The following is a 15,406-nucleotide window of genomic DNA, read 5'->3' as shown; positions in this document are numbered from 1 at the left end:
AAGTGCTAATTGCAGAATGAAAAGATGATGTCAATATATTGTCACAGAGACCAAATAGAGAATGCAGGCTTATATATCAGAGGAGAAGGGGTTGACTTCAAACTTTACTACTTTTGTTTGGTTCTCTTTATTTTGGAGGTGACTGTATCATTTTATTCAAATAAAAAAAGAAAATTCAAGTAAGAAATAGTGAAAGCTTACCCATCAACCCTCAACCCATGGGCAGTCAAGGCCAACTTCTTGGTGTTTATCCAAGGAAACTGTCTGGTTTGCAAGGCTGATGAGATATGAAAACAAGGCCACCAGAGAGGCTTTGGACAGAAAAGCTGCCACCATCTGGGGTCAGTCATGTGACCATTGCTTTGTTGGAAGCATAGAGCTCTACCAGATGACAGGCCCAGCTTCCTGCTGAGATGATTGTAAGGCCAGTGCCATCAGCTGGCACCTTAAACCAATGTCATCGCAGCCCCACCCTCAACACTGGGCACAGGAAAGTTAGTTTCAGCCATTTTATCTGAAGGGAAGCAGGACATGATATGAAATCTAGTCCATTCCGTGTATCTGTGTCTTTTCTCCCTGCCTGTCTTCCTTCTTTCTTTCAACTCTCAACCCCCGTGTGAGTCCTGTGGTCCATGCAGCTCAGAGGTACAGTCTGAAGAGTAAGATAACACAGAGGTGGTGACATTCAGGTGATGACAACAGGATGGAGGTGACTCCATATATCCTTCTACCTCTGCTTAGATAACAGACCACAGGGAAGACCACATCTTCTGAATTTCCTGCAGCATTCAACTCATTGGTTTGGGTCTGGTGTCTGTCTTTCCTTGTGATGACTAGCTCCTAGAAGGTATAGGCCATTTTAGTCATGGTCATCACTCTGTTCCCAGTGCCCAGTCAGTAACATCTGAGGAGCTACTCAGTGAACATGAATCAGATGATGCTATTGAAATGATGTCTGCCTGGGTGGTGCTTGGAGTGGACACCTGTTGTCTTATTCTTCACCTAGTACTATTTGCATGCAGGTTTGAATCCTCCAAAACTCATACTGGATTTTATTGTCATCAAAATCATATTAAAAGGTGGGACCCTTTCAGAGACGGGTGTGTTGGTATGATTATAATAGGTGAGTTCCTCCCATGTTTGCTCTCCCACTTTTCTCCTTGGGATGAGGCTGTGACAAATCACTCACCAGCGGCCACCCTTTCCATCCTGGACTTCCCAGTCTCCAGAACTGAGAGCCAATAAACTTGTGTTCATTATAGTCACCCAGTTTGTGGCATGCTGTTATAGCAGCACCAAAAAAAAAAAAAAAAAACAAGACTAAGAAACCCCAATTCAGCTTTTTATAACGCAAATTTCTTTGTGCAACTACCCCCCCCCTCAGTGGGAGGGTTCCAGTGAAACTGCTGATCTCAAACCCAGTCCCCAAACCATGGAAACCATGGGGACTATAGCTCATCACCCAAATGTCACCACCTCTTTGTTATTTTACTCTAGACTGCGCCTCTGAGCTGCATGGACCATAGGACTCACACAGGGGCTGAGAGTTGAAAGAAGAAAGGAAGACAGGCAGGGAGATGGGGAGAAAGGACACACGGATACAGTGAATGGCAAATGGCAACAATTGGCAAGCTTGATCAGTCAGATTCTCTTTGTTCCAGGGACAGAGGTGACAGGAGGAAGGCCAGGGAATGTGTACTGAGGTCTCTCTAGCTGCTGGTGTCCCCAAAGCCCAGCTGATGGGGTTTTCAGATTCCCTAAGGAACCTCGGTGTCTTTATAATAGGTTCCTACTTTTAGCTTAATTTAGTCAGAATACATTCATCATGCCTGGCTAAAAAAAAAAAACAGAAAAGTATATAATACTATTTTTCCTTAAAAATGTTAATTGAACTGAAATTTGCATAATATTAAATTTATCACTTAAAAGTGTGTGATTCGGTAGCATTTAGTACAGTCAGTGTTGTGCACCCACCAAAACACCTTCATTCCCTGCCAAGCAACCCTGAGTTTATCAGAAGTCACTCTTCATTCCGCTTCCCAGCCTCTCAGCAACCACTATTCTACTTCCTGTCTCCATAACTTTGTCTGTTCTGGGTGGTTCATGAAACTTGAATCATACAATATGTGACATTTTGAGTCTGTTTTTTCACTTCTAATTGTTTTTGGTGGAACTGGGGTTTAAACTCTGGACTTCATGCTTGCAAAGCAGGTGCTCTATTGCTTGAGGCACACCTCCAGTCCATTCTGCTCTGATTATTTTGGAGATGGGATCTTGTGAACAGTTTGCCCAAGCTGGCCTTGAACCCTGATCCTCTCAATCTCACCCTCACAGGTAGCTAGGATTACAGACAGGAGCCACTGTTGTCTGACACTTACACAGTGTTTTTAAGGTTCATCTACTTTCAAGCATGTACTTCTTTTTATGGGTGAATAATATTCCATTTTATGGACATACCACATTTTGTTTATCCACTCATGCCATTGATAGGCATTTGACTTGTTTCTACTTTTTGGCTATTGTGAATTGTTGTGAAATGTCTATGAGGTATGTTTGTCAGGTGAAGAGAATGGGAAAAGGACATAAGAGGAAAAAGAGAAACTGCTCCAGGGTACTGAAATGTTCTTCCTGGCCTCTATCTTTCTGCTCTTCCAAGTAACTTCCCAGTTTTCACATAGCAGTTCCTTTCTAAAATGCATCCCAGATCTCTTCCCTTCCCTGTTACAGACATCCCATACAATTTCCCTCTCCTTTGTGCTCAGTGCACTGTGGCCATAACCAGCTCTCCTGTCTGTTCCTACAACACTTTGAGCCCAAGTCCACTTCAGTGCCTTTGTACCTGTGGAACACATTGGCAGAACTCCCCAAGGTCAGCTTCCTTTCTTCCTGCAAATGTCACCTCCACCCAGAGGCCTCCCATTCTACTTTAGGCCTGTTCTCCCCCATCTCACCTCCCCAGTTCACTCACCTGTCTCATAACCAGAAGTTATCGCTCTTGCTCATTTGTAATGTGTGGGTTTTGTTGGTTTTTGCTTTTGGTCTTCTTCTGCCAGACCATTACAGAAGCTCCTATAATGTATTGAGTTCCTAGTACACAAAACCATTCCCATATTATAGAGAGCACTCAGTAAATAATTGTAGTGAACAGATGGCTGGGTAGACCTACTGGAGAACTAGCAAGAGGTACACTGTCTGCTGCAGAGAATGAGAGCCTCATGTGGCCCAGGGGGTGGTGGACATGTTGACTGTGCCCAGATTTTCCTAGATGCCCTTTTTACACCAGCCTTATCCTCCTTTAGGAATTGAAAGGACGCCCATGTTGATGCATTGTTTCTGACTCAGAGTCAGCATGGAAGTACCAGAAAGGAGTGGTTCTTGACAGGAGGGAGGCGGTATGGTAGGTGAGAGGAGTCAGGTCTGTGTCCCTTGAAGAGCTGTGTGGCTTTAGGCAAATTTCATAACCTCTATGAAGTTCAGACTTCTCATCAGCAAAATTCAGGAGTAGCAGAAGCTAAAAGCTTTTGAAATGGTGAAATGTGAGATGGATTGGTATGCACCTGCTCTAGTTTTGCTCCTAGAATTTCCCTGTGTTCTCTAGTGCTTAAAGTTGATGGGATTATTCTCATTTGACAGTTGAGAGTCCAAGAAGGTAAGTCTCTTGCCTGAGGTCATTGTCAGACCTTGGAGGAGCCAAGGCCAGGGTCTCGGGTCTCTCCCCAATTTACTTCCTTGCCTGCCTCATGAGGAGGTTGTTCTGAATAACTATAAATTATGAGCACATGTGTTCAGTTTTCTCTCCTATATAAACCTGGAAGTAGGATGAGTGCCCTTCTTGCTTCTCCTTGTCACATTGAATAATTGTCCCCTTCTCCTCTCTGAAATCTCCCATTATGAAGTTCATGACTCCAGCCTACACCATTGCCATCATTTCTCAGTGCAGTTAGTGACCAGTCAGCGCCTTGTTCCTTGACAATTTTCACACTCCTTCACTGTTGCTCTGTCCAGCACAACTCCCATCATTCTTCTTGGTGACTGGAGGTCTCACTATGCATATCATGTCCCCTTTAATACTATAGTCCATCAGTGTGTGTCGGTGTATGCTGCAGAGTGCTGGGGATGGGACACAGAGCCTTGCACATGCTAGGCAAGTGCAACTTACAGTGCCAGCCGTGTTTCTTTCCCTTTTTGGACTAAATAAAAGTTTTATTGTAATTTATGTAAAAGTCATTTGTTTCAGATGTACAATTCCATGATTTTTAGATTTACAGAGGTACTACAGTAGAATTTCAGAACATTTTTATCTCCTGAAAAAGATCCTTTCCACCATTTGCAGTCACTTCAGATTCTCATCCCTCATCCCCAAGCAACCTTCTGTCTCCATAGATTTACCTATTCTGAAATTTCATTTAAATGGAGTCGATGGCATGTGGCCTCTGTTTCTGCCTTCTTTCCTTTAGCATATAATGTTCCTAGGCTCGCCCTGTTTTGGCATGAATCGCTACTTCTTTCCTTTTTGCAGTAGACTAATATTCTATTTTATGGGCACTTTACATTTGTTAATCCATTCACATGGATCCTTTTTTCACTCATGGTTATTATGAAAAATGCCATTATACAATTTACATATGAGAATTTGTGGGGGCATATATTGTGCTTTCATCAGGTCCCTTCGAATGGAAATCTAGGTCATATGCTTAACTTTTTAAGAAAGTGCCACACTACTTTCCAGAGTGGGTACACCATCTGCATCGTCACCCACAGTGTATGAGTGCTCCAGTTTCTCCACATCCTCTCCAGTGTTTGGCAGCATCTATGTAAAATGATAGCTAGCTCCCCTGGGTGTGAAATGATACATCGTTGTTTTACTTTATAATTTTCCCTTGGCTAATAACGTCAAACATCTTTCCATGTCTAGCCATTCACCATAAGATTGGTGTAAATACATAACTGAACAAGCAGGGGAGAATAGACTTTATCTCCTGTGCAGGAGTCCAAGTTATACAGAAACTCCACACTCACGTGGTGGGGAATTCTCCTTATGTGTGCACTATACATAGTGACTTTCATCCAAACAAGACAAATGAAAGAATTGAGAAGGGTAGGAAGAGTAACTTTAAAGGGCAGAAATCTAGCAAAGACTACTTCAGGTGATTAAGACTAATGTCAAGAGCAACACTTTTATGTGGATAAAGTTTACCCTTGATGTGATGAAAATGGAACTGCATCTTTAAGATCTTTCTCACAAACACCCATCACCCCAGTTTAACCATGAGCAAAAGAGCAAACAGTTCCAATTGAAGGGCATTCTTCAAAATAATCTGAAGAGTGTGTGCTTCTCAAACCATTAAGGTCACCAAAAGCATGGAAAGCTTGAGCCTAAGGAACTGCCATAGCCAAGGAGATGGGACTAAATGTAAGATGGTATCCAGAATGGAGTCCTGAAATAGAAAAAGAACATGAGGTAGAAGAAGCCAAAGACATCTAAATAAAATATCAACTTTACTGTGTAATAATTTCTCAATATTAATTCTCTAATTATAACAAATAGATCATAATAAAGTAAGATGTTAATAATAGGTGGAACTGAGTATGGGAATATAGGGCCTCTATATTATCTGCAATTTTTTTTGAAAATCTAAGATTCTTGATTTTTATAAAAATGTAAAAATTAAAATTTTAATTTAAAAAAGCCAAAATAATATAGGCAACCCAGACTAATGTATATTAAGCAGTTTTTAAAAGTATGAGTCAAGTCACTATTGTCATGGGGAGTGATAATATTAATTTTTAAAAAGTGAATTTTAGGATAATGCTTTTATTTTTATAAAAACAAAAGCAAACATGGTTACATGGGGATACCCATACAAGCATGAAAGATACACAAGAAACTGTTAATAACATTTATTTAGACCATGACATTGCTGGAATGATATTATTAGATTTTTCCTCGTATATTTTTCTATTGTTGACAAGTGATAAAGAGCATACATCTCTCTAAAATACATAAAAGTCAATGAAAAGAGAAAGCAAAACATAGGATGATTCTGGTTTGGGACCAGCCCTCCAGTTCTACTACAAGGTCTAGATGGTATTCACATTTGAAGTATAAAGAAGACAACTGACGTTGGTAAGTGCTTCAGAGTCACTTTTGCAGGGATGCTTTCACTTAACGTCCAAGTAGCTCTTAAGAGGTTTTATACCACCCCATTTTACAGACGAAGTAAAGAGACGTTCAGCGACTTGCCTGAAGTTTCACAGCTCATCAGTTGGAGAACAAGGATCAAAGAACCTTCAGTCTTGAACCATGTGCCATGCTTCAGGTTTAATCACCTGGAATGAATACCTCTTCCATCTTTAGAGCTTAAACATGCAGAATACAAAGCAGAATTTTTAAACTAGATTCAAAATCTCCTATAGGAAACAGACTATATTGTTTTGGCTTTCCTGAATTAACATCCTAAAGAAAAATGTCAAAACACTTAGTTCCAATTGCACGTGTTAGAATGTACTTCACCAACCCCCTCCCAGGGGCTCAGTACTGTTTACTGAAAGAAAACATGAGTGAATGGGTTTGTGAGGCCCTCACCTCTGCCCAAATTAGAAATCTTTACATTAAAGACACTATACTCTTGAAAAATTATTTGGATACCCTGTTCACATACTAGAAACCCTTCACACACACATACACACATACAGATACACACACATATACCCAAATGCACACACACACACTCAGATGAAAGAGAGCAGGTCTTAATTAAAAGCAGGTTCTATCATTACATATTCTATATGTGTATTGAATTATTATACTTTTCTAACCCTTAAATATGTGCAAATATTATGACTTTTTAAATAAAATGTAGATAATGGTTCAGTTTTAAAAGCACAGAAACACAAAAACAGAAGACTTAAGAATAGACAACCATCAGTCCTTTTCATGCAACCAAAGCTTTGGAAACACTGTTTCTCTCCAAGCTGGAATGGACAGCTATGAATTCTGAGAGACTTCATGAGCAAGGCTTCTTTCTGCTTTAGGGCAAATGGTGCTCAGCAGAGCTGTGTGACAAGGGTGGTGAGATCGTATTCAGCAGCTGCCACCAAACTTGAAAAGGGTTGATTGATATGACAAAGTCTTTTCACAAAGAACATAAATCAAGGAAGATGACTGACAGGGAAGTAAACATTTTAGAACTGGAGTAATTAGGAATATATTAGCAATTAAAATAAACTTATTATCATTAGCAAAATTGGCAGTTACTTGAAATTTCCCCAGGGGCCTCATTTCAAGTTTATCCTTGTAGATTACATTAGGAAAGATTAATGTTTTTGGAGATACAGTTTTAATTTTAGTGGCTTGCATTTTCTCCCGTTCCTGTGTGCAGTTAGATGAGCTCAATGGTTCTCAAATAATAATCTTGGGGACACCAGGCTTTCTATGCGTTAGCCCCAGGTGTTCTAACACCAAACCTGAACAAAGCCGTTGTTTACTCGTTTCTCAGAGAAAATTAAATTAGATAATTCTAGGGGTTTTTTTCCTCCTATGATTTTTTTTTAGGCCTTCAGCACCTGCTACCACTTGTCTCCTAGGAAGTGCCAGAAACTGACAAAACCCCTGAACTTGAATCAAATACAGTAACCAAGGGGAAATTGGCCACCATCTTGCTCAGATCACTGTCATTCTCTGCAGAAGCCTTTGCTGGGAGTAGGGGCAGGATAGAGCATGCTGTCGCCTTCGTCCTCTTGTCTACCCTGCTCTTCCTCCCTGCCATGGGGAAGGTTTCTTTCAGCATCACATGGTATCAGAGAGGGTTCTTTGTTATAAGCAATGAAAATCACCCTGGCAACAGAATGAAAAGGGTTGGAAGAGATTAGGGAGCTCAAATAAGCTATGGGGATCTGTAGGGGCTATATAGTATGGAATTTACCCTAAAAGAAGGTCTAGCATTTTTCCTCAGCTAGTGTCTTTGCTTCTCTGGGGAACTTGGGTCACAGAGATTAGTCTAAAATGTGACTGTGCCTGCATAATCTGGGGTAGGGGCTAGTTATCCACACCAGAAACACCAACAGCATAATAGGGTGAGGTTAGGGCTCTGGGTGGCACTGTATCAGCCAATCTGGAGACTGAGATTAACCACATGAACAACCAATCAACTAATCATCCCGATGTGATGGAGCCCCAATAAAAATCCTTACACCAAAGCTCAGATCGGCTCTCCAGGTTGGCAGTGCAGGACTCAGAACATATGATGACACATTGATGCTCGGTGTGGAATGTGTCCTGACTCCACAGAGACAAGTACAGACATTCTGGACCTGGGTCTTTCTTTGATGCATCTGCAGCTGTACCTGCTCTGTAGGAAACTGTAACTGTGAATATAGCTGCTTGCAGCAGGTTCTGTAAGTCCTTTTAGTGAGTTTTTTAAACTGAGGGTGCTTTTGTAAAACCCTTCCCAACTTGCAGTTGGTGTCAGAAGAGAGGAAATTCTTGTATGGAGAAAAGCGTCCTCTAAAATTTTGTGCTTGGCCTTAACTGCAATGGCAGTTACAGTATGTGTGGGGGAGTGCCAAGAAGTAAGATGTAGGAACCATCACAACCATCTTCCCAGTGAAACAGTCCAGCCAGGACACCAGGGCAAGGCCCCCCCACATGTCTCCATCCACAGATAAGGTCTACATGAGTTCCCCCATACTGGCTGTTTTTCCAGGCCTGGGAGAAAAATAGTACAGTCACTTTTTGCTTCTGCACAAGGAAACTGGCCCTTGGAATTGCCCTGAAACATGAGCCACAGAAAGGGTGCCAGACACCAAAACATGATGAACATAGGCAAGATGCAGTTTTGTATTAGAGATTTCTCTGCTCAGAAGAATCTGAAGAACTAGTCTCCTCCCACTGAGGCTGGGGAGAAGCAAGAAACAGAAGGTGTCTCTGTTCACAGGGGCACTGGTGAAATGTGAGGCAATGGAGAAGTCTGTACAGGGGAAAAATAAGAAAACAAGTCAGGAGATCTGAAAAGAAGTGTGTCTGGTGGCCATCCAAGAGAGGCCATCATGATGGGAAATGAGACATTTTATTACATCCCCTAGACTCTGAGCACACTTGAGACTTACCACTTAGAGACATTGTGTTGTTTGTGACAATGACTAACTTGATCCATGCCTTTTCTATGGGGGCATTATGAAGATGTAATGGAGGAGTCACTTAAACAGATAAATTATCTGCTCAACAGTAAAGGGTTAAGTTTTATTAATGGGATTTATTACACACTCCAGTATTTTATGCTATTCTACTCTCCAGGTGAGAATTGGCTTAGTAAAGCTGGAAGAGAAACTGTAGTTATGGAATTTGGGATTGAGAAAAGACTCTAGAGACTCCATATGTGTGTGGGGGGGTTGATCTGGGCACATAAAATATGATATCAGTAGCCCCAGATGTTATTGGGGAAGCTTTGGCTTAGTGGTTTTCAAATCACACTTTTGTGGAGTTTTCTATGAGCTAGACCCAGGTATTCCACCTTCAACTTCAAGTTGAAGTTGAAGTACTGCTCTTTTCCTATAGCAACACCTAGAAATCATTGATTAGGTGTCTCAGTTCCCTTCAGGTCATGCTCACTCCCTCTCTTCTTTCCTATCTCCCTTCTTTATTCTGGTGCTGCAGTTTGCTAGACCACTCAAGCTATGCCCCCAGTCCTTCTTGCTATATCTATCTATCTATCTATCTATCTATCTATCTATCTATCTATCATCTATTAATAGAGGCTCCCATTTATTCCTAGCCAGACCTGGACCAAAATCCTCCTATTTACACTTCTCAAGTACCTAGGATGACAGGCATGTGACACTGTGCCTGGCTTATTTGTTGAAATGCAGCCTCTAGAACCCCAAACCATGATCCTCCCAATCTCTGCCTAGGATTACAGATGTGAACCACCGTACCTGGACCAGGCACCATTTTCCAACTGGGGACAATGTAAAATTATTGGTAACCATGTTTTTGAAACTTTGTATCTCAAATTTGAAGCCTTAATTATAGACAAACACCATGTAGCATGTCATATAAACCTTGTTAAAATACAATCTAATAAGCACTTTAATTTTTCTTGTTTTATAGATGAGGAAACTGAGACACAGCGAAGTTAAGAAATTTGCCTAAGACCCCTGCACTTTAGCCCTCAGTGGGAGAGTAGTACATCTACTCTGCTCTGAGTATACACAATTTAGTCTAAGTCCTTCCAAAAATGTTGACTCTCACTTTTATTAAGCTAATGGAATTGGGCAGAGGTTTGGGCAAATAAATTAAGATAATCAGTTAAAAACACTTAATTTTGAGATGTATTTTTGTGCTTTTATATTTTATTATTGAAGGGTCTGCTGTTTGTAGAATTCTTATCCAGTAGCACAAATTCATACCTATAGGGGCCAAGGAGGTCCTGAATGGTTGTATTCTATCCTGCCTCTCCTTTCATTTCCTGTCTTCAGACTACCAGGAGGGAGAAGACATTCTTTTTTTTTTTTTTTTTTTTTTTTTTCATTTTTCTTTTATTATTCATATGTGCATACAAGGCTTGGTTCATTTCTCCCCCCTGCCCCCACCCCCTCCCTTACCACCCACTCCGCCCCCTCCCGCTCCCCCCCTCAATACCCAGCAGAAACTATTTTGCCCTTATCTCTAATTTTGTTGTAGAGAGAGTATAAGCAATAATAGGAAGGAACAAGGGGTTTTGCTGGTTGAGATAAGGATAGCTATACAGGGCATTGACTCACATTGATTTCCTGTGTGTGGGTGTTACCTTCTAGGTTAATTCTTTTTGATCTAACCTTTTCTCTAGTTCCTGGTCCCCTTTTCCTATTGGCCTCAGTTGCTTTAAGGTATCTGCTTTAGTTTCTCTGCGTTAAGGGCAACAAATGCTAGCTAGTTTTTTAGGTGTCTTACCTATCCTCACCCCTCCCTTGTGTGCTCTCGCTTTTATCATGTGCTCATAGTTCAATCCCCTTGTTGTGTTTGCCCTTGATCTAATGTCCACATATGAGGGAGAACATACGATTTTTGGTCTTTTGAGCCAGGCTAACCTCACTCAGAATGATGTTCTCCAATTCCATCCATTTACCAGCGAATGATAACATTTCGTTCTTCTTCATGGCTGCATAAAATTCCATTGTGTATAGATACCACATTTTCTTAATCCATTCGTCAGTGCTGGGACATCTTGGCTGTTTCCATAACTTGGCTATTGTGAATAGTGCCGCAATAAACATGGATGTGCAGGTGCCTCTGGAGTAACAGTCTTTTGGGTATATCCCCAAGAGTGGTATTGCTGGATCAAATGGTAGATCGATGTCCATCTTTTTAAGTAGCCTCCAAATTTTTTTCCAGAGTGGTTGTACTAGTCTACATTCCCACCAACAGTGTAAAAGGGTTCCTTTTTCCCCGCATCCTCGCCAACACCTGTTGTTGGTGGTGTTGCTGATGATGGCTATTCTAACAGGGGTGAGGTGGAATCTTAGTGTGGTTTTAATTTGCATTTCCTTTATTGCTAGAGATGGTGAGCATTTTTTCATGTGTTTTCTGGCCATTTGAATTTCTTCTTTTGAGAAAGTTCTGTTTAGTTCACATGCCCATTTCTTTATTGGTTCATTAGTTTTGGGAGAATTTAGTTTTTTAAGTTCCCTGTATATTCTGGTTATCAGTCCTTTGTCTGATGTATAATTGGCAAATATTTTCTCCCACTCTGTGGGTGTTCTCTTCAGTTTAGAGACCATTTCTTTTGATGAACAGAAGCTTTTTAGTTTTATGAGGTCCCATTTGTCTATGCTATCTCTTAGTTGCTGTGCTGCTGGGGTTTCATTGAGAAAGTTTTTACCTATACCTACTAACTCCAGAGTATTTCCTACTCTTTCTTGTATCAACTTAAGAGTTTGGGGTCTGATATTAAGATCCTTGATCCATTTTGAGTTAATCTTGGTATAGGGTGATATACATGGATCTAGTTTCAGTTTTTTGCAGACTGCTAACCAGTTTTCCCAACAGTTTTTGTTGAAGAGGCTGCTATTTCTCCATCGTATATTTTTAGCTCCTTTGTCAAAGATAAGTTGCTCATAGTTGTGTGGCTTCATATCTGGATCCTCTATTCTGTTCCACTGGTCTTCATGTCTGTTTTTGTGCCAGTACCATGCTGTTTTTATTGTTATTGCTTTGTAATATAGTTTGAAGTCAGGTATTGTGATACCTCCTGCATTGTTCTTTTGACTGAGTATTGCCTTGGCTATTCGTGGCCTCTTGTGTTTCCATATAAATTTCACAGTAGATTTTTCAATCTCTTTAATGAATGTCATTGGAATTTTGATGGGAATTGCATTAAACATGTAGATTACTTTGGGGAGTATCGACATTTTTACTATGTTGATTCTACCAATCCATGAGCATGGGAGATCTCTCCACTTTCTATAGTCTTCCTCAATCTCTTTCTTCAGAAGTGTATAGTTTTCCTTGTAGAGGTCTTTCACATCTTTTGTTAGGTTTACACCTAGGTATTTGATTTTTTTTGAGGCTATTGTAAATGGAATTGTTTTCATACATTCTTTTTCCGTTTGCTCATTGTTAGTGTATAGAAATGCTAATGATTTTTCTATGTTGATTTTATATCCTGCTACTTTGCTATAGCTATTGATGATGTCTAGAAGCTTCTGAGTAGAGTTTTTTGGGTCTTTAAGGTATAGGATCATGTCGTCTGCAAATAGGGATATTTTGACAGTTTCTTTACCTATTTGTATTCCTTTTATTCCTTCTTCTTGCCTAATTGCTCTGGCTAGGAATTCCAGTACTATGTTGAATAGGAGTGGAGATAGTGGGCATCCTTGTCTGGTTCCTGATTTTAGAGGGAACGGTTTTAATTTTTCTCCGTTAAGTATAATGCTGGCTGTAGGTTTGTCATATATAGCTTTTATAATGTTGAGGAACTTTCCTTCTATTCCTAGTTTTCTTAGAGCTTTTATCATGAAATGATGTTGGATCTTATCAAAGGCTTTTTCTGCGTCTATTGAGATGATCAAGTGGTTTTTGTCTTTGCTTCTGTTAATGTGGTTTATTACGTTTATTGATTTTCGTATGTTGAACCACCCCTGCATCCCTGGGATGAAGCCTACCTGGTCGTGGTGGATAATCTTTTTGATGTGTTGCTGAATTCGGTTTGCCATTATTTTGTTGAGGATTTTTGCATCAATGTTCATTAAGGAGATTGGCCTATAGTTCTCCTTTTTGGAGGTGTCTTTGCCTGGTTTTGGGATAAGTGTAATAGTGGCTTCATAAAATGTGTTTGGCAGTTTTCCTTCCCTTTCTATTTCATGGAACAGTTTAAGGAGGGTTGGTATCAGTTCTTCTTTAAAGGTCTGATAGAATTCAGCAGAGAATCCATCAGGTCCTGGACTTTTCTTTTTGGGGAGACTCTTGATTGCTGCTTCAATTTCATTTTGTGTTATAGGTCTATTCAGGTGATTAATTTCCTCTTGGTTCAGTTTGGGATGATCATATGTATCTAGAAATCTGTCCATTTCTTTTAGATTTTCAAATTTATTTGAATATAGGTTCTCAAAGTAGTCTCTGATGATTTCCTGGATTTCCATGGTGTTTGTTGTTATCTCCCCTTTTGCATTCCTGATTCTACTAATTTGGGTTTTTTCTCTCCTCATTTTAGTCAGGTTTGCCAGGGGTCTATCGATCTTGTTTATTTTTTCAAAGAACCAACTTTTTGTTTCATTAATTCTTTGTATGGTTTTTTTGGTTTCTATTTCGTTGATTTCAGCTCTTATTTTTATTATTTCTCTCCTTCTATTTGTTTTGGGATTTGCTTGTTCTTGTTTTTCTAGGAGTTTGAGATGTATCATTAGGTCATTGATTTGGGATCTTTCAATCTTTTTAATATATGCACTCATGGCTATAAACTTTCCTCTCAAGACTGCCTTAGCTGTGTCCCATAGGTTCCGGTAGGTTGTGTTTTCATTTTCATTGACTGGGAGAAGACATTCTTAGATGGATTCCACAGACCACCTTGAATAACACAGCCCTCTTCTTTTCTCCCCAGAGGCAAGCAAGATAATTAAGTTTGATTTTTATTGGATAGTTTTCATTGGATTGGGACAAAGTGGAATGGATTTATTTATCTGCAAAAAAGGAGAGTAACAATAATATCCACTTCTTAGGACCAACTCCTATGGAGGAGCTCACTTTGATCCCAAAAAGTGAATACTCAACCCACAGTGTCAGTTCTCTTTTAAGGGTTTTATTGGTATTGTGTCCATTACTCTTCGCAGAGCCAGGTATGTAGAAAGAAGGAAGGGAGGGAGGAAGGAAGGGAGAAGAGAAATGGAGGAGAGGGAGAAAGAAGGAGGAAATAAGTAAACTTGGGGGCTTGGTTTAGTTGTTCTAAAGTTGCAATGAAGAAACTCTCTTGAAGGAAAACTAATGCAAAATACAATGGATCTACACCCATAATGTTGGTTATACATCATAAAAATACTAAATTATTTGTAACAATGAAAATAGGAGCCATATAGCTTTCTAGGTCAATATCCATGAATTTTTTTCCAGCACAAAAGAAATAAGAAGACCATTTTGCTGTGACTGGAATTTTAAAAACCCCGTCTTCAAGATTTATTTATTCTACTTTAGATACACAGAATGCTGCAATAATTTGCTCAGGAAACATTGCTCATCTTGCTATATTTCCAGGAGTCTGTTTGGAATAATGATTTGCATAAGCAGACACTCATCACGACTCTTTAGACTATTTCATTCACTTTGAGTAAAATTTAAGTTGACTTTACTCAGACTTGTCACATTGTCATGTATTTCCCCATTTCCCCGGCTGTCAGTATAATGCAACAATCATAACAAATTGTACACATGTCCTTTATTCCCCATGGGTTCTCTGTTTCTAAGAAACAGTGACTGTGATGATGTGTTGAGGAAAGACAGGGCATATGCAGCCCAGCCTGGCCCATGACAGATACTCACAAATGTATCCCTGGTCGCTCTGCTGTTTTAACCAAGGCTTTTCCCTATTCTTACAGAGTGGTGGGACAGTGTGTTAAGACTCTGCCATGGAGCTAGGTCTTATCCTAGATTTTGGTGAAAAGACCTGAAGACAAGGAACTGTCTGATAACCACAGTCAGTCAATCAATGACTATTGATGGGAAACCTAATGAGTTGTGCTGAGAAGGTAGGATTCAGAGATGGAAATGAACAAACAAACAAAGAACTCCCTCCTGCCCTCAAGTAACTCTTGGTCTAGAAAATCATGCAGTACAGAATTCATTGGAGAATGAATTTAAATTCATTTGGGCATAAAGTCTTGGCTCGCTTTGCGCCATTAACATAATCTCACTGGGCTTCTATTTCCCTATCTACAATAC

The sequence above is a fragment of the Castor canadensis genome, chromosome 3, assembly GCF_047511655.1.
Source record: "Castor canadensis chromosome 3, mCasCan1.hap1v2, whole genome shotgun sequence".
NCBI lineage: Eukaryota > Metazoa > Chordata > Mammalia > Rodentia > Castoridae > Castor > Castor canadensis.
This window is presented reverse-complemented; position numbering follows the sequence as displayed.